The sequence below is a fragment of the Mus caroli genome, unplaced genomic scaffold, assembly GCF_978045245.1.
Source record: "Mus caroli unplaced genomic scaffold, Mus_caroli_1 scaffold_4, whole genome shotgun sequence".
Taxonomy (NCBI): Eukaryota; Metazoa; Chordata; class Mammalia; order Rodentia; family Muridae; genus Mus; species Mus caroli.
In genome coordinates, this window is record NW_028227259.1 from 9,829,096 (window position 1) to 9,849,067 (window position 19,972).

General features: G+C 37.5%; 1 protein-coding gene across 9 annotated transcripts in view; it reads right to left on the reverse strand.

Annotated features, from left to right (window-relative positions):
* Magi2 (membrane associated guanylate kinase, WW and PDZ domain containing 2) overlaps window positions 1–19,972 on the reverse strand; it is a 1,489,420-nt gene that overhangs the window by 654,514 nt on the left and 814,934 nt on the right. The window contains exon 1 of one of the 9 annotated variants that reach the window (XM_085836471.1): window positions 6,872–7,054. The exons of the other annotated variants lie outside the window; for them this stretch is intronic. The gene's annotated coding sequence lies outside the window, so the exon portion shown is untranslated. Of the gene's footprint in view, window positions 1–6,871; window positions 7,055–19,972 lie in introns of those variants that run through there. 9 annotated transcript variants of the gene reach the window in all.

The window sequence follows — 19,972 nt, forward strand, 5'->3', positions numbered from 1 at the left end:
TCCTTACCTCCCTTACAGAATTAAAGGGAGGGTAGTTTACTTACCAGAATTGTGTTGGGAACACTATCAATTCAAAAGCTGACTCAGAATGCCTTCCTCCACCTCAACAGAACAGTGACTAGAGAACTCATTCCTAAGAGTGACAGCCCTCTGGCTCTCAGGCACACAGTATTCAACAGCATCCTCTATAAAATGGGTAGATAGTCTGGCAAGAAATGAGAAAGGCCCAGACTGGCTAGATTGAGCTTTAGGGAATACTAGAATCCATATCTGAACCAACATTACTTGTATAATACTCTAAAACAAAGTTAGGTAGCTCCTATCCCCCTAGTTAAACCTTACTTTTCTGGGCTAGTGTAGCAGGAGCAGAGAGGCCACCTCTATGTAAGTAAGGGGAGGAGGAGTGGGTGGGGGTGGGGGTAGGGTGGGTGCGCAGCAGCAAAAGCATCTCCTATAGGAGGACCTAATGGAGGACTGCCTGAGAGAAAAGGATTGGTGGTAGCAGACAATGCCAGACAATCAGGAACTGCTGTTTAAAAGAGATGCTTTCTTGGGACCAATGGGCAGCAGGTGGAGGGTATTAAAGGAGCTTGCAGCAGTGTTCAGAGGAGTTTGCTGCTGTGTTTCTCAGCTGTTCCCGGAGTACATGTCATTTTGTGGCCACCACTTCAACTCTAACTCCCAAGGCCAGGTAGGATTCAGGGTACAGGCAACAGGGATGCACGATGTTTTTAAAGGACCCTTAGCCTGTTGTCTCAGCTTTACTGGCAAAATCATCTCTTGGGCCACCTCTAAGCATTGCTGCTAAAACTGTGAGCTAACAAATGGAATACATTAAATAGATAAGCATGACTCTGTTATGATGAAATTGAATTGACTAGTTAGTATGAAGATATGGTCTGCAAGCACAGTTCTGTGTCCTGATGTTATTGCTTTCTTGACTTGGGAGTTACACACAGAACTTAGAAATTGAATTCACCTGAGTGTATAACTTCAATGCCAAGTACAAATGTGGCTGTCTCTGACAGTGGGCCAGTGTCATAGTTAGGGTTTTCATTCCAGTGAAGGGACACAATAACCAAGGCAACTCTTATGAAGGAAAGCATTTAACTGGGGTTGGAGTACTGGTTCAGAAGTCCAGTCCATTATCATCAAGGTGGGAGCATGCCAATGTGCTGGATACTGAGAGTTCTACATCTTCATTGAGAGGAAGCCAAGAGTAGACATGTTTGCACATGGCTAGGAGGAGGCTCTCAAACCCCACTCCTACAATGACCCACTTCCTCCAACAAGGCCACACCTATTCCAACAAGGCCACACCTATTCCAAGGCCACAGCTCCCAATAGTGCCACTCCCTGCACCAAGCATATACAAACCACCACAGTCAGTATTAAATATTTCATAAACATGTCCTTCTTAATTCTGAAATTTTCATAGGTATAGTGCAGCTGGTAGCTTCCTAATATCAAAACAAAAAGGGCGATCACTGAGAAAGATACAGGCACTCATCTGCCTAGAGCAACCATTCTCCTCCTTATTTGAAAAAGAGGTGTCAAGCAGATAATGTGTTTTGTGACTCCACCTTGAGGGCAAAGACCAGTCTGCCCCTTAGGAAGGGAGGTGAAGGTGCTTTGCCTGCCTGCGGTCATAGATTGTAGCATTCATTTATCTTGGGGTGAATAACATCTTTCTGGCCATGCTTTCAGTTAAGGGGACAGTTCCAGCAGCGCTGCTATGGCAGACACTGGAATTCCTCCAATCTTTAATACAGAATGCAGCCTCCTTCCTCCTAGTGTTCAAAACAACCTTTGAAACAACTTTTATCATTTCTATCTGAAATATGCTATATTTATGCAAAAATTCCTCCATGAACACCAAGCTACATAGCACTTTCTAGAGAAATTGGCATTCACAGTCATTTTATATTTGAGAAGAAATGTGTTGATTGTTCAGGTCAGTGACATGCCTCAGTGAGTGAGTAAAAGTGCTCGCCACCATGTCTTACAACCTGAGGTCCACTCCAGTGAAGCATACAATGGAGGGAGAGAACCAGTCCAGCTTGTCCTCTGAACTCACAACCAGTCACAGAAGAGATGCATCTATCTGAATACATACTCAGGCATGCGTGCGCGCACCTGCGCGCACACACACACACACTAAAAAATAAATAAAATAAGAAATACGTTTTTACGTATATACTGAAATTTACATGATAAAATTTGTAAACAGTGCACACAAGCTTTACATTTAATTCAGTGATACCAGCAAAATATATAAAAATAAGACAAATAACTAGAGAATATATTATGTTGACAACCCAAGATATTTGCCTCTGCAATGAACTTTATCAAATTTTTTCGAGGTAATTTAGCTATTTCGCTCTCTCTAGTTGGAACAATCTACGAGGATTTAATATATTTAGTGATATGGGCTTTTTAAAACAAACTCTTCTGTTGTTTGGGTATACATAGAATGATGAGAACAAATTTTTAAGTACTAGAAAAATGATAAGAGCAGTGACCGTGGGCAAAGAAATTGCATGTGAAGTTTCTTCTTGTATGTCTTATTAATAAATGATAACACCTATTAGGCTCTTATCTTGGGTGAGGTGTGTACACTGTGTATACTTCATTTCACATTCTTCTCTTCTTAATTCCTGAAGCAAATACACTTGTGTTATAGCTTGGGTGGCTCCTTTTGGTCACAGGAATAGTTAAGTGCCAAGATTTACACCCAGACCATTAGGCTGCAGAGGCCCAGCTGGGAAGCAGCGGGATATTTCATCCTCCATGCAAGATGGACAGGTGGGAGGCCAGCCAGTGCCCTAATAGGGTAACCACAACCCATGGCACATTCAAACAAAGGTTCTGTCAGCAAGGAATACTAAAAGTAGGAATCAATGTCCTGTGGAGAAGCAGGAGAAAGAAAGTGCTTAAACTGCTGCCGAGTTACAGTAGGGACATACAGAAAGAAAACTGGGAGCAGAAAGTAACTAGGAACTACAGATGAGAGGTGTCTTTCAGTGAACAGCCTGAATTTGTTGAATCTTGAAGCAGCAAACATCTTAAGAGGATCTGGCTGTGAGTAGAAGAAATATGAAGGCATAAAACAGTCAAAGTTGAGTGACTGTTTTTGTTCTGAGACATGTTTTTCTCTATTAAGGATATTTTATAGAACTATGTCTTGCAAAAACAGTGACTTTCAGAAATTACAACACATATTTGGTTCCAACATAGCTGATTTGAAAACAACAGTTAGAAGTGACTCATCCCATGAGGGACCCCTGGTTGTTAAGATAAAGACAATTGCCGTTGCCTGTGCAAAACTTATTTCACATTATGCTAAAACTATACACATGGAGGAGACTATGGAGTTCATAATATGAACTTCTTGACAATGTAACAGATAGACTAAAGCAAAAATCAGAACAATACAATGAGGAGAAATCTATGACCATGGTCATGGAAAGGCTGGAGCCAACGGGGCCAGGGACACCTGAGTCAGCTTCCTTCTGCCTGTGCTTACCTCTCTGTCTTGCTCGAGTTTTAGGAAATTTAACCCAGGTGCTTGCATAGGCTGCATCCCTGGCTTTTAGCTTTATGTTCTGTATGGGAAAGTGTTATGGTAGTTAATTGTAATGAGTTCAATACACATGACATCAAGCCTAAAGCAACCTGTAAGCACACACATGTGCACATTTCTACATAGAAAAAGAGATTGTATACTTGCTTATCTCCCCATATGGCCATTGATGTTTGTCAACTATATTTTAATATGGTTATAAAATAGCAGGTTTTGACATGGCTTTCTGAAAAAAAAATCCTTGTGTTGTTTATCATTTCTTTGGCTGCTTCCTCTCTTTCCCACTCTTAGCTCCTTCTCAGGAACAATGATCTCTTCAGTCAATTTCTAATTTCCATTCAGAAATGTTAGGAAGTTAGAATATTTTATTTCAGGGAATAGAAGCCTCATGTTTGCTTTTCCTTTGCAAGTCCATTCATGTCTTCTTCCCATGGAAACCTGATGCACTTCAGCAACACAAAAATTTCCTTTCTGGGGGAGCAGTCTGCTGGCACGGAGATTGCTGTAAGCTCACACTCAGTCAACTTGACTTTTCAACACACAAGCTGTCACATCAGTCCAGTGTGGTGATTAATTTTTGTCAACTGGCGCATTTGGCCAGGTTGCCAAGTGTTTGTTCTGAGTGCCTTGTTAAAGTTCCTGTCTGTTGGTTAGTGGCACTTGTTTTATGTCCCCCCAATGATTTGTTGACGGAAACATTAATCTCCACTATTTCATGCTTGGCCATTTCTGAAAGTAGTAAGTAATGGGTAGTAATTATAAAAATAAGCTACTTTTAAGAAATTTGTGCTTTTATAAAAATTTCTTATAAACTAAGAAATTATACATGGTAATGAGTATTTCCATCCTATGAGACTGTAAAATGATTTCAAAGTGCTATTGGTGCTAATTCTCTTTATCATTTCCTCTTTGGCCTTGCGTTTTGGATTCAGTGATACTTTGGAACATTTACCATCATGGCAAAACTTTCAACACTGAGGCTAAGTTTCTCTAAGGGTTGTTTCTATTCAAATCCTGTGAAGAGTTTGGATTGCAAATTAAAAGAATTCAATAGCACTTGGTTCAAAATAGAGGTGTGACTAAAAATAATGACACAGTTTTCTTTCTGACTACACCTGGCTATATGAGTAATTGAGAAAATGTTCTTTTCCAGCCACTGGTAGTAACTGAGCTGTGAAGTCCTCTCCAGGTTAACTGAGCCCAATGTCACCACTGCTGTTATGTGTGATATTGCGCAGGTAGGGACAGGAGAACGCAGGAAAGGGTTTAACCTCTGGGTTGCAGTACATAATCATATTAATGCTAAGAGTCATCACGTATGAAACGTGAGTAAGAGAGTCATCCATGAAAACTGTGCTGCAAGAATGCAATCAGAAAAAAATAAATTCTTAAAAGTAAATTCCTCGTGTCTATGCAGTCGCAGAAATTATAGCCAGTGCAATGAGCATGCTAAAGAAGAACTCTATTTCGGAGCTCTATCCCCTAGCCTTCGTTCCACTTTCACGGTCAGTCATGCTGAGTGGACTATTCTGCCCTTAAACTCGCTCTATAGCCTCAGCAATCTGTAGATTTGGAGTTTTCCTGACTTTAGTCTTATGCTAACCAAGACTATAGTCTCTACTGTGAAACCCAACTGTCTTCTCACATTCTGAAGTGCATAGGAATTCCCTAGACTTATATTAAGGTAATTAGGCCTGAGTGTGGGCTGCTATAATGGATGTATAATAAGCTTTTAGAAGATGCTGTTGCTGGACCACATGTTGAACAACAAGGTTTTAGCCTGGCCTGCAATGGGTAACTTAGGGGTATACCCTATGCTATTTCCTTAGTTCCTCTTCTTTATGCCTCTGTCTTTGTAGCTTTAGAGCTTCAGTTTTGGCCAACAACTACAACTGCTTGTACTCTTGTATCACAGATGACTGAGGTAGTATACCAGAGTTAAATAGCTCATTATGTTTATAGACTTTATGCTTTTACCAAGCAATGAAGAAAGAGCATCCTCATTCTATTGTCTGAACTCTTTAGTCCAGGGAAGAGTAAAACAGGAGTCCACATTTATGAATTAGACTAGTTAGGAAAGTAGAAACTCATGTGGGAATAGTATAGATATTTTTAAAAGGCAAATATCTCTTGTTCTGTTCACATGAGAGTGAGGAAAGAAAGCAAACTTTAAAGGCCTGAATCCTGGCAAAGCAGGTTGTCTGTACCGGTGAAGTGGTTACATAGGAATGTAAAGACACAGACAACATATTTTGGGGTTGGGTCTGTGAAATTTATTTTGAGGACAGAAATAATGAGACTATATTGCAGCCATTTCGAGTCAATAATGATATTCAGCGGTTGTCTTTGTCATCCTTTCACTAAGCCTTGCTGCAAGCCATTAATCACTTCAAACACAATGAAGAGATATAGCCAATTTATGTATAGTGAAATAAAATTAAGTCCCACTCAGCCTTCAATAATTGTCTGAGGTGACATGATGCTTTCTGACTAACAAGCACAGTACACATGCAATAATCACTTTGTTTCTTTGTATAAGAACAGATAGTGTCACATCCTGTTTCCAAACAGCTACTCGAAAAACAATTGGAAAATGTATTCCCAATGGTGATGCAGTGAGTTCCTGTGTGCAGGCTCTGAGCCATCCTTGACAGAGGACTTCATCATAATTCACGAGGCTTCAAAAACACTCTGTCATCTCTAAGAATCTTAGTGGTATCTTTCTCATCATGTTATTTCAAATCAATCACTACATGTCCTAGAAACAGCTCCTTTACAAAGCTTTGAAGTAGTTTTGATCCCATTACACTATTGCTACTGTGAGGTTGAGTGATATGGCAGAGTCTCCTTGTTAAACACCTTAAGTGGCTTTCAGATAATCCTGGCTAGAACACAGAGGATGAAAGGCATGCAAGCTGTATCAGTACAATGCCTTTGCTCTTGGTTTGCTTGGATAATAGAGGCAACTCGAATAATTCTCATCAAAGTTAATCCAGTGTCTGAAGTTGTCCCTGTGGATCGGACGGTCCTTGCTCCTCTATTTCAGCTTGTCCACTGTAGAATCTCTATGCACTTTGTTTTAAAGTGTTTCTGTTTAAGACATAGTCTGGAGTTATAGGTTGTTTTCACTGATTATTTTCATGAAGCAAGAAATGGACAAAGATTTTCCTGGTAATCCATCCATGAAAAGTAACTCTCTGCAAGGTTATTTTTCCAGTCACTACAGAAATTGGAGTTATGTAGCAGCAGCCTAGAAAACAGGTGGGCTGTGTTTGATACAGAACTTACGTGGTTAAGATAAAATGATGGCCGGAGGTACTGAGAAATCCTGATATACTCCAACTCAAGACTCTGCTACAATTCAGTGAAATTTACTGATATTGTACTTTCAATGTCAAGTTTATTTTGAATATGAAGTTTCTATTGTAGAGTAACTTTGAATCATGTGCAAGCTTTCCAGTGACCACTGCTTGCCCTGAGATATGAAAGAAGAGGAAAACACACAAAAAAATGCTCAGTGGCTATAAGAGCTTATGGATAAATTCTTCATACACACACACACACACACACACTCACACATACACACACACACACACACACACACACACACACACACACATATATATATATATTAGAGACACTTTGATTTCATGTTGACCACAGTGCAGAGCTATTGTTATGTAATCTCCCTATTTGCTGGATATGGTGGAGCCTTTAATCCCAGCATTGTGGAAAGCAGAGGACAGCAAATCTTTGAGTTTGAAGCTTGCCCAGTCTACATAGCAAGGTCTGGGCCAACCAGACCTATGTGGTAAAACTGTCCCCTCAAAAATCTTCCTATTTCAACAAAAAATGTTCATTCTGTTTTATGAGTTAGTCATTCTTCCAAGAAATAGGAAAACTGACCCCTTAATACTAGGAGAAACAGGCAAAGGGAAAATAGACTGCAACTGGCTTTCAAGATCCAAAACATATCCATTTCCCTTACATACTTTCAGTCTCAATAATGTCTTCACTTTGGTCTGTGGCAACACAGTTATAGCAGACATTATGCTTGCATTGGCTTTGATGTCTCAACAGTTAACAGTAAGACACGCACTTAGTAACCAAAGTTTTTATCAAGAATGCTTTGTCTGGCTCCTCCCACAACATTGTTCTGCTGGCCTTAGACTTTTGAGATTCAAGTTTCATTTCCTTTCTCTTGGTACTCCTTATATGTAACATGACTAATACAGAGTTATAAGATGAATAAAAGTAGCTAATGATCAATATTATTCTTGACAGTGACTCCTTAAAATAAAGAACGTATTTAGCTGGAAAGACAAAAGTATTTTAGCACTAGGAGTCAAGGCTAGAAGTGGTTAATCAAAAAGTTTAATTCTCCAAAATTCTCCGAATCTCTAGTATTAGGGTTAATGGTAGCAATTAGAATGTTAGTGGTAGCATGTTAGAATACAGGTGAAGAGCGTGAATTATTATGCCAGGTACCTGGGAGGAAAACTTGCCTTTTGTTTATAGGTGGATTGGAAAAATTTAAACTTGGTGTACTTTTTACAATGTCTGCAAAACTGGGATAGCAAACTCCCTTTCCTTACAATGTTTTGACTATTAAATTGGATGATGCTCACAAATTGCCTAAAATAATATCTGGTACAAAGTAAATACTGTATAAATATTGTTAATTAGATAAATAATACCAGCACCTTCCTATCTGAGGGTTGATTAAACCTGATCCCACAAGCTGTACTTCCTATTGCTTATTAGAGAAATTGTAGTGATGATGCATCTTGAGGAAAGAGTCATAAGGGGATTTGTAAACTAAGTCTTTGAGAGGTTTTGTAAGTAAAACATTCTTATTTAAAGCTACCTTCACCTATGCATCTGAAATGTATTTCACTGGGAATGTCCTTTCCTCTGACCACAAAGGCATGGTTCTAGCGAACAAGTTCAAGGAGTGCCTACTGTACACTTGTTGCTTTTCTGCCCATAATTAATTATAAATTTACACATATATCCCAAGTCACATCTTATTGAAGGTGTGGGGTTTTGGCTCAGGATCTTTTGTATTTAGCTTCTACTTAGTGTTTAGTATCTTGTCATAACTTTGCCACCCAGGATTCTACCTACATGTCAAACATGGTAGTTTAAATATGATGCTAAATGTATATTAAACACCAAAGTGAAGGCTTATGTTTGAAAGTGGATTAAGAACTCCAATATAAGATACATGCTTAAAATGATTTTTTAAGTAGAAACACCAAAACATGTCATATTACTAAATTCTCCTGTATGAAGGAAAACCCCATTATCAAAGGCCTGAAGGATCTCCTAGCAAAATAAAGGCTACAGGTAGATTTCCAGTAATAGCACTTCCAGTATGATTTACCTCTTCATGGAAGGAAGCCTACTAAAGAAAAGTGACAGAATCCCTTACTTCCCCAATCTTAATCAGTGCCTCACTTTATCCAAAATAAGAAAAGAGAAAAAGAAAAAAGAAATACAGATAGCACAGTTCTGAGGATAATTCTTGACTCCAAAGTAGCTAAGATGCATATCTAACATTGTGAAGGACAGATCACCCAAAAGGAAGGAGTCATAATCCTGTGCCTATTCCCACATACATGCTCCAATATAGATGGGAGTCTAAACTACTATAGGCAGAATGAGATAGTTGAAAGAGGAAACAGTGTTCGGAAATTGCTATAGTATTCCAGAGGAAATAAAGGATGGGTTCTCCACATTAAATTATAAAGCAGGAAGAATCACCAAAAGTCAACTAGGACTGTCCCTTCCTCAATAATTAGAAATACCATGGCTTTTATACTTGCAACCTTGGTGATTACTCATGATGATCCTTGCTGAAATAATCTTACACAAGAAGACTTAAAATTTTTGGTACATTGCCTGTGGTTTTTTTTACATAGAAATATATGTCACTTGCCAACATATATGGTTTTATAGCTTTTGAACCTATAATATATTTTACTTCTCTTCTTGAATTAGTAATACATGTCTTAAACAGAAAGAGGGATATGAAGTGGAAACTTAGGGCTCTTTGGAAAGTCAGTTGTGTTGGATAGTGTTTTGCTGGAGCAAACAAGTAAGTGAAAGAGTGTTTTCCTGAAGTGGGTACAGGTGAAAGACTAAGGCAGACTCCTGAATAAAATTTTAGCTGAAGCAAACAGAGGAGAAGCAATGTTCTGTAAAGCAAGCATGAGAAAGCACACATGCTGAAGGATCCTTTGCTAATGACATGTATATATTGGTTGGCCTTACATTGTGTAGTTGACCTGCATTTGTTGGAACTCCAAAGAAAGAAATGCACTAAAAACCTTCTTGTAGTGTATTGCAGTTTCTTGCCACTTCCACAGACTTGAGCTGATTGGCTGAGTGATGTCAGCTGAGTCAGAAGCATATGCTAAGGTAAGACCCTTGGAGGACACGTGATGTTTGGAGGGTATAAATAGGACTTGACAAACAGTAACAATGATGGTGGCTAAACATGGATTTCTTTTGGAGTTAGCTGAGCACTATTTGTTCTCCTGTCTTTGTTGAGAGAGGCACAACTTTTCTTGGTGTCCCTCTGGGTCCCTCCTTTTGTTGCATGTGGATGTTGGGGTCAGGCTTACTCTCATAGGTAGTGCCACCACTGCTGATTCATGTTTGCTATCCCAACTCTACCGAACTGGATTGCTGGTGTATCCATGAAGTGTTTGAGAGTGGATCTAGCTGCTGCTGCTAACCTGTGAAAGGAGCTGCCACCTTCCAGACAACACAGACAGAAATTGCTCTAAAGAACCTTTGTAAATGGGTCACTTCCCCCATATCCTTTCTTCCCCACTACCTCGGGTGGGTGGTGGGCTACAAGGGAGGTGAAAGTCAAATAAAAGAGAAACCCATGGAGTGGGACACAATACTGCCAAGTGGTATTTCTGATGCAGAGTTAATACTTAGAACGCAGAAGGAATGAGAAATTCATACTACTCCAGTGCCAAGTAGACATAAGGGAAGGAGAAGGAGGAGGAGGAGGAGGAAGAGGAAGAGGAGGAGGAGGAGGAGGAGGAGGAGGAGAAGAAGAAGAAGAAGAAGAAGAAGAAGAAGAAGAAGAAGAAGAAGAGGAGGAGGAGGAGGAGGAGGAGGAGGAGGAGAAGAAGAAGAGGAGGAGGAGGAGGAGAAGGAGAAGAAGAAGAAGAAGAAGAGGAGGAGGAGGAGGAGAAGGAGAAGAAGAAGAAGAGGAGGAGGAGGAGGAGGAGAAGGAGAAGAAGAAGAAGAAGAAGAAGAAGAAGAAGAAGAAGAAGAAGAAGAAGAAGAAGAAGACGAAGAAGAAGAAGAGGAGGAGGAGGAGGAGGAGGAGAAGGAGGAGGAGGAAGAACAACAACAACAACCCCAAAGATTTGATAAGCATTATTACAAAAAAAATATAAGCAATTGACCAATAAATATAGACAAAATCATTAGAGTCACTTCCCATCAGGAGAATGCAAATCAAAATGAACTATGAGCTTGTGTCTGATGACAGTTTCTGAACAAGGACAAAAATATTGTCAAGGATGTGAAGGTAAAGAACACTTAGGAATGGCTGAGGGGATTATAAGCTGATATATGTTATGAGAAAAGTTACAAATATTACTAAAAATGAACTACCATATGGTCAATCAATCCTTCTTCTGGAAATGTTCTCAAAAAGAATCAAATCAGCACCTCAAAGATTCACCTCCACTAATGTGCCCATTCTTACATCATTCACAGTCTTCAAACTATGAAAAAAACCTAAGTATCATTCAATGTATACATAATAAAGAATAAGTGATATATATGCTTTATTCTTGAAAAGGAGAGGTTGATTCATTTTGGGGAAGTACATAAGACTAAAAGAAAGGGAGAGTTTTGATCTGACAATATGCATGGACTTGGAAAACAATTATGATAAGTGCAATAAAGGAGACACAGAAAAACACCTACTGCATAATATTACTTAACATATAGAATTTTTAAATGTCCAATACAAAAAAAAACATATAGGAGATAGCAATTGGAGAAAGCTCGGTACATAGTACAAAAAGAAAAAAACATTACAATTATGTAGGATAAAAAAGCCCAGAAGGCTATAGCATCATGACTCTATTATTGTAATTATGGAGATGTGCTAACAATGTAGACAGACTTGAAAAAGGAAAAGAGATAGTTATGGGAGATAAATCTGTTAATTTGATTAAGTATAATCATTTTGCTATGTAAAGTCGTGCATAAGTTAATGATGAAGATATATTCTGAGAACTGTGTTGTTAAGCAATTTTGTCACTGTGTGAACATCGCAGAGTACACTTACTCAAATTAAGGAGAGTGCACCATGAGGCAATATGGGAACATCATCATATATATGACTGAAACATTGTAATGAGGCCATGGCTGGATGTCTATAGACACTTTATACCCTATGTAAAGTATAGATATAATAAGTTGCTATATTTTACATTTTAATTATATACAATTTTGTCAAGTACCTTTCAATAAGCCAGAGGAAAAATTTAAATTTCTGTTCTGCAAAAGACACTGAAAAGAAAATAAAAATAAAAGCCACAGACAAGAGATACATCCTTTTTTAAAACACACACACATACACATATGTATGCATACATATGTGTTATATGAATATTTATGTTTCATATATATGGTGTGTGTGTGTGTCTTTTAAAAGCAGGAGGATGAGAAGTGCTCTGTCCTGGACATGACATGGCTGTTGCACACATAAAGGCACAGCAGCTACATAGGTAAAAATTCCAGTTTGGATAGAAGAAGGGCTTTAGAAGCCCTACCCTTAGCTGAGTAACTATAGGCAATGGAAGGTTGCCAGGGAGAAGGAGTTCTTGTTCCTTAGGGGGAGCTACTGTTAGACTGTCCATATCCTAGTAGATGGCCCTGTTATTCACGTATAAGTATACATATAAGTAGCACTAAAAGGATTCTGAGTGTTAAGTAAACAAACAAATGTTGTCGTCTGAATAAATATGGCCCAGACACTCTTATATTTGTATACTTGGTACCGAGTTGGTGAAATTCTTTGGGAAAGATTAGGAGGTGTGTCACTGAGGGCTAGCATTGAGGTTTAAAAAGCCTAGGCTATTCCTGGTTAGTCCTGTCTCTGCTGCATGTTCTGGATAAGATAAAGGCTCTCAGTTACTGCCCCAGGGCCACGCCTTCCTGTCTGCTGCCATGTTCCCAACTATGATGGTCATGTCTGAAACTACGCCACAAATAAAATGATTTGTGGACATTTGCTTGGCGTCCTTTCATAGCAATAAGAAGGTAGCTATCAATCAATCAATCAAGCGAGCAAGCAAACAAGAAATAATTTGAAAAAAGATAAAAAATAATTTCAGGTCAAATGACTCTGAATGGAAGCACAGTTTTGGAAGCTTTGAATATTTAAAGGAAAAAAATATTTTAGAGTCTCAGAAATTTCAACTTCATTATCTGCTTCAGTACAATGCCATATAACTTATTTAAGCACTATAAAATAAACTTTATCTACAAGGCATACATTGTGAAACTGATTTTTGTTTGCAGTCATTTTTAAACCTTGTTATGTATTAAATACAAAAAGAATTCTTAAAAGTCAAGAATAAAATAAACAGCCCAATTAAAAATGGGGTCAACGACATAGACAGATAGATACCTTACTAATGAAGACATGTAGCAGGTGGCAGAATAACATACGAATAGATGGAGCACATTGTATATGCTCACACAACTTGCACATGGATATTTATAGTAGCTTTTTTGACATCTGAGAAAACTCAGAACAAAAACAAAAACAAAAAACAAACCATTCATTCCTTTAGGTTGATGGACAAATGTATACAGCCATTTTGGAATATTAGTCACTGCAATAAGTGAAATGAGCAATCAGCCAATGAAAATTCACATAGGGAAACTTATGTACATACTAGTAAGTGGTTGATATATACAAGGGAAAAGCTACATGCTACATGCCCTCGATGTTTTAGAAAGGCCAAAACTAGAGATGCTTTACTGGCCACTGGAGTCTTCGCAGTGGTAGGAAAGAATTGAAGGCAGGAAGAGGCAACCTACAGATGATTTCCAGGGTAGAGGAGCCAGTTCCTATGATAAGATAATGAAGTTGTACAGTAGTTTGAACTGGTAGGATGCATATGAAGAATGAATGCCAATGTAAGCTGTATGTCCTAAATGAAAGAGCAAACAGAGGCCTGTCTCTAACTGATAAATTCATAGTGCATGGGGAAAGTGTAGTCAGAAGATCTCTTCACCTTTTTACTACACCTTGCAGTGAACCCAGACTTCTCTAAAAATAAGCTCCTATAAGAACAACAACATCATTGAGCAATGTTCACTCTATTTTCTAGAAGAGTTTTAAAACTGGTGTGAGTTTTTCTTTATAATCTTGATAGAATTCATCTGAAAATTGTCTTGGCTCACAGAGACATTTTCCAGGTACTTTAGAACTAGGATTTCAATTGTATGATTTGGGAACCAGGGGCAGATCCACAGGCATGTGTGCATTTGATCATGATACACATGAAAACACAATTGAGAGGAAGGAAAAGGTTGTGACAAATGTTGCCCTAGAAATTAGACATTAATGAGCAAATCTAAGACACAGAATGCAAACTACATTTCACATATTATATAAGCATTAAGACTTAAGCACACAGTGTCTCAGGGGAAAACAACAGAAACTTTTTGTGACTATAAGCTCTACAAAGAGTTGTTGGACTAAATAGCACATGAATAATGGGTAGAAGGAGGTGAGTGTCCAGACTTACAAAAGCAGAAACTATGGGAACAGAAGACCCATAGTTGCAAACCACACACCTGACAGAAACGAATGACAAAATAGGAAAGAGCTAAAAATCCAACTATTTTTCAAATGATTTAATGATTAGAAGGGGCAAGTGTCAGAGAAAAATATTTTATCATAAAAGATATTCAGATCTCAAATAAGAATATAGAATCAACTTCAACATCCCTAGTTCTCGCAGAAATGCAAATTAACACTGCAGTGACATACCTTTATACAACCATTAAAACAGTTAAAATAAGAAGCATAATTATTAATAACAAAGAAGGAAGTTGGATCCCTCATACATCAGTCATGAGATAGTTAATAGTGTGGTCACTGTTTATACACATGGGCGTGTGTGTGTGTGTGTGTATACATTTATCACACAAACAAAGAAACAAACTCCTAGTATAGATTTCAGAGAAATTTCAAGTTATGTTCACATACAGTCTTTATGTGACTGTAGCAAGCAGTTTTGTCATGGGCCCATGGTAGAGATAACATGTATCTATCCTTCAACAGTTACTGATTAAACAAACTACTGTATGTGTTTATCATAAAATGCAAACCGGGAATGAAAAGCATGAAACTATTAGTCAGGGAATAGCTAGATGAATCATTGCATGGTTAAGCAAAGTGAAAAAGGTCCGGTCTCCAAAGGCTGCCCATTGCATGTTTTCATCTATATGAATTCCTCGCAGTGACACAGTCATGGGCATACATCAGCTTGCTTGTTGCCAGGAGCCAAGCAGAGGATGTGGGTGAAAAGGGAAAATCAGTGCTTGTCAAAGGACAGCATGGGGATTGTTGGGATCAAAGGACTGTGTCCAAGCTTCGCAATATCAGGATCTCTGTGAAGAACTACACAAGGATAAACAGAATCTCTGACTTATTTCACAACTGAATTTGAATATTCCCTATTCCCTCAAATAAAATGCTTAATTTAAAACGTTAACTAAATGGCTATACATATTCAACAACCACCACATTCTTTCCATTCATTCAATTATACCTCTTCAATATGCTAATGTTAATGTATTAAAACAACATTACTTTTATAAAATAGGCATTCACCCTGAATTCATTTAAACTCATAATCTTATAAAAATGCTAACCTGATTTGAATAAGTTTTTAAAAGGAAAAAGACAATATTAGGGGAAATGGGCTTTTAAAATTAAATATTAAATAACGCTCTTAAAATATAGTTTCAAAAGAGAGCAAGCATAGGAAATAGAAAAGTGAGAGTGTTTCTGGTTTGTGGAGAGATACTGTGCACAAAGGACAGTGCTGGTGATCTTTCATAATTCTACTTCAGGACAGTGAATAGGTGAACTCCATTTGTGGATGTGGGATGGACTCAGATATCAGTCTGCTAAGACACATCCCAACATTTCCCACACTTGTTACAATACCATCATTTCCATTTCTCGTCGATCTCTATAGTAAGAGTTCACATACAAATATAGTTTAAAAATGTCTATTTCTAATCTCTAAAGCTCTGTCCTCACAACTCAGTGAGGCTGAAAACACGCTCAAAGGGACCAATAGATTGCTAATCTCAACAGGCTGCTGGCCTCGTACATTTTGGCTTCTCTTTTCCTTTGGTATGAGTAATATGACCAGGTTTGTCTTTTATTCCCCTCGGATGTTCATCAATAGAGAAAGGTAATAATGACTTGTAATTCAATCCCTACCATTTGTATATACTTGAATGTTTGTTATGTAAGTAAAGGTTTTCATAATTTCTAGCAGAGTGGAAAAACTCACAGGTAAGTACTAGAGATTATACTCAGACTTAGTTAAGTTACGGTTTTGATGTTTTTTTCTTGCTTTCCCTATTTTCATTAATTTCATATATTTTTGTCACTTATGGACAGTTTCATTTGCTTAGTTGATTAATTGGTTTGAGGCAGGGTTTTGCCAGTCACCCAGGCTGACCTTGAATTCAGAATCCTTCCACCTTAACCTTTTGAGTACTTGAAATATAGACATGTATCATGCATCACTGTGCCCTCTTTATGGAGATACTGATAAACCCATGTTGGTAACACATAAACTTTTTCCAAGTCTCACAGTTGTGACTGCTGGTTAGATAGCTTGGCACAAATGTCCATGATGATCATGAAACTTATTATGTCTTTAAGTAGCCCTTTCCACCAAAGGCTATAATTTTCATAAATTCTCCATTTTTACTGATACTGTCATATTCTTGTGCTCTGCATATGATGCAAGAGTATGAAGCATTACTCATTCATGGACCAGTCTTTGTCCAGTCTTCCATGACTTTGATTCTTCCTAACTGACTCAGTCTTTAGGAGGCAACCCCTCAGACCACCATGGTGCTGCTTAGGTAGGCTGCATGCTTCTAGAGATTTCTAAATTACAGCTTATTCTACCACTGTCACATTAATATTCCCCAACTGCACCTTTGTGCTTCAGATACCTCCACCTGTTGGCTGCTTCTGCTGTCAGTGTTTTCTGCCAACTCACAATGTGTTCAATCCCAAAAATCAAAGGAGGACTCAAAGTGACTTCAAAGTATTCTGAAAAAAGCTGTCATAGAGGCATATGCTTTGTAGTTCAGCATTTAGGAGGCAGGGGAGTCACCGCATATTTGAGGCCAGCCTGGTCTACACAGCAAGTTTTAGGGCAGGAAATGTTAAGAGTAAGATGCTGTATCACAAAAGACAACAACAACAACAACCCCCAAACAAAGCAAACAAACAACCAAACAAAAGCAACATCTAAAAAACAAGGACAAAACCTAACCCAAGTACATTTACATACAATGATTTCACTGGACTCTGAGAATAACTAGGTTTTTGGTACAAAGAACATAGTAGTTGTTGAAAGAAAAATAACAGGGCAGCAGAGTTTGGGAAATCTACATGATGAAGCAAATTGCAAATATCAGCACAAAATTTCCAGACAAGTGTATTGCCAACAAGGTCTAAAGGCTATTTACTTATTTATTTATAAGTAGTGACTTGATGATGAAGGCCTAAGACTTATGCATTTATGGATAAAAAGGAGAGAAAGAGCCTTCCCAGATTTTGTTCATTTCAGGCGCTAATGTGTCATTTTTCTAAATGATACTTATGGAGTGGGTTGACATAAGTTGAGAGAATGGGGTGCTGGCTACCCCATTCTCATCTGTAATAGGGATCCCTTCTAGTTGTCTACTTTTACTCTTTTGCCTTTATAGTAAAACAACTAACTAGTTTTTTTTTATTCCAAAGAACCTTGTGGGTTTTGATTCTACATTGATTCTTTTTGTAACTCCTGAATTCATATGCGCAACACTGTCAGGACTTTTAAATGGTTCTTTCAAAAGAAACCAAAATGATTTCTCATTTATAGCACAGGCAAATTGCTTTTAACCACTTCTAAACAACTGCATTTTATCTTGAAACAAAATATATGTTGTCAAATTTCAAACACAGCAGATGCACGGTATCTATGTCCATGAAACTCACAGTAACTGAAAGACTGTTAGATAAAGGTCTGCAATAGTGATGACACATGCGAACCCTTACTGAGTGGCACCTGGTAACGCATCAAGTAAGTTAATTCATATATGCTACATATTGTGAGTCTAAATAGCGATTGGTAACCACCAAGGTTATAGCAATCATATATAGTAGAGACAGCATTAGACAATCTGAATTTGGGTCTCGAAACTTACTAATAAACAGCAGTACAAATTTAAATGGAAGTCAATAAAATGTAAGCATGCAAGCATTTAGTCCTCTTTTTCCATTCTCCTCTGTGGTTCCTGACTGTTGTTTACCAGTGTTACCCCTCACCCTCTAATTTCAAATAAAGCCAAAGTCTTGCTTGCATGAATTCTTTCTGTCTTCATATAATGTCAGATTCTTTTGCTAAATCATTGAAACGATGGTTTTAAGGCAAAATTGAGGAGGATATGAAGTATATTTTCTGGTATAAAATGATGCTTACTTTATTAAGTTTCATTATTCCATATACAATTTGTAATGGATTTTGACCACCCTCCTGGTTGTCAGGGTTAACTAACTCAATGGAGAAGAAAGAGTTAACAGCACTACTAACTTAGAGGTAGTGACTTCAATAAAGAAACAGACTAAATGAATAAAGCAGTATTGCTAAGAGTTATATAAATGTGAGTGAACCATACACTTGATTTAAATCTTCCTGGTTGTCATGGCTAATTTCCCCTTTAATGGTTATTACACTATTCTCCAGGTTCCTTTCAAAATGACTTCAAAAATTTATCACTGCACAACTCTCCACAAGACACAGGCTAGATACATCTCGGCATCAATCTGACACTTTCATGGGTCTAGTGCAGCAATAATCTATGGGTCCGTGTAAGGCTAGGCATATACTTCAGGCTAATATTTCATAGTCTTTTTCAGTTTATAACAAGTGGGTACAAATACAAAAGAGCCAAGAAAGTTGTTAGGATAGGATATGTAATTTCGATGGCCAATCTTCTTTTCTACCAGTCTATTACTACAGACCACATTCTTAATGTATTATTGAGAAGTGAATCTATTTACTCAGATGCACATTCACATGTTAGTACATACTTATGTATACTCCGAACAGACATTTTTTATTGTATTTTCTAATAGTTATCAATATGTCAACATTTATTCATATTTATAAAACATTATTTTTAAATTGATTCTTCTCCTGGCACATATACTTATGTAGTAAAGAACAGAAGTAACAGACTACAAAAAATATATTGAAGTATAAAGTATTAAAAAGTATACATTTATGTATACCCATTATAGATTTGAGATTTCCATCATGTTCATCTACTGCTTCGTATGATTATTATGTTTAGGAAAAGGACATTTTTTTTTCATAAAAACATTAGTGTAGTACTGGTAATAAATGGACAAATCATTTATTAACAAAAATATTCTGACTTTGTTCTCACATGTTATTCTTTAGTACATAATTACAGTAATGTCACACATGTTCAATGATTTTCACTTAGGTATTTTATATTTTTAACAAAGTAGACAGAGAAGGGACATAAAATATCTAGAGTCTATTCGTCCAGAACAACTTATGACTTCATAAAATTATGTATATTTAGAAGATCGTTGAAGTAGAACATCCACATATTTCTAGCTTTCCTAATCCAGATCCTCTAAGAACTAAAGTAGACTGTAACTTCTTCAGTGTATTCCAGTGGAAACAACTGAACTTTAGACAGACACATATTAAATCCTCTTGATACTAATATGGAAGCAGATATTCATTGCTTGTTGTTTCTTACAATAAAATACAGGTTTCTTGAGTATGTGTCTTTTTTCTTTTATGAAATATTTACTTTATTTTACTTTTCTGAAAAGATTTGCAAAAATGCTTGAATGAAAATTCATTTTTAAAAATATGCTATAAAAGCCTTATTTGAAATGTGTCACAAATACTTATGCAGCATTAATATATGCATGTGGGTTTGTTCCATTTTAATAGTGTTATGGTGAATGCCCTGAAATGAGAGATATGTCATATGGAGCAGAGGTGGACAGAGGATGGAGAATCCATCACAACTGTGGTGAAAGAT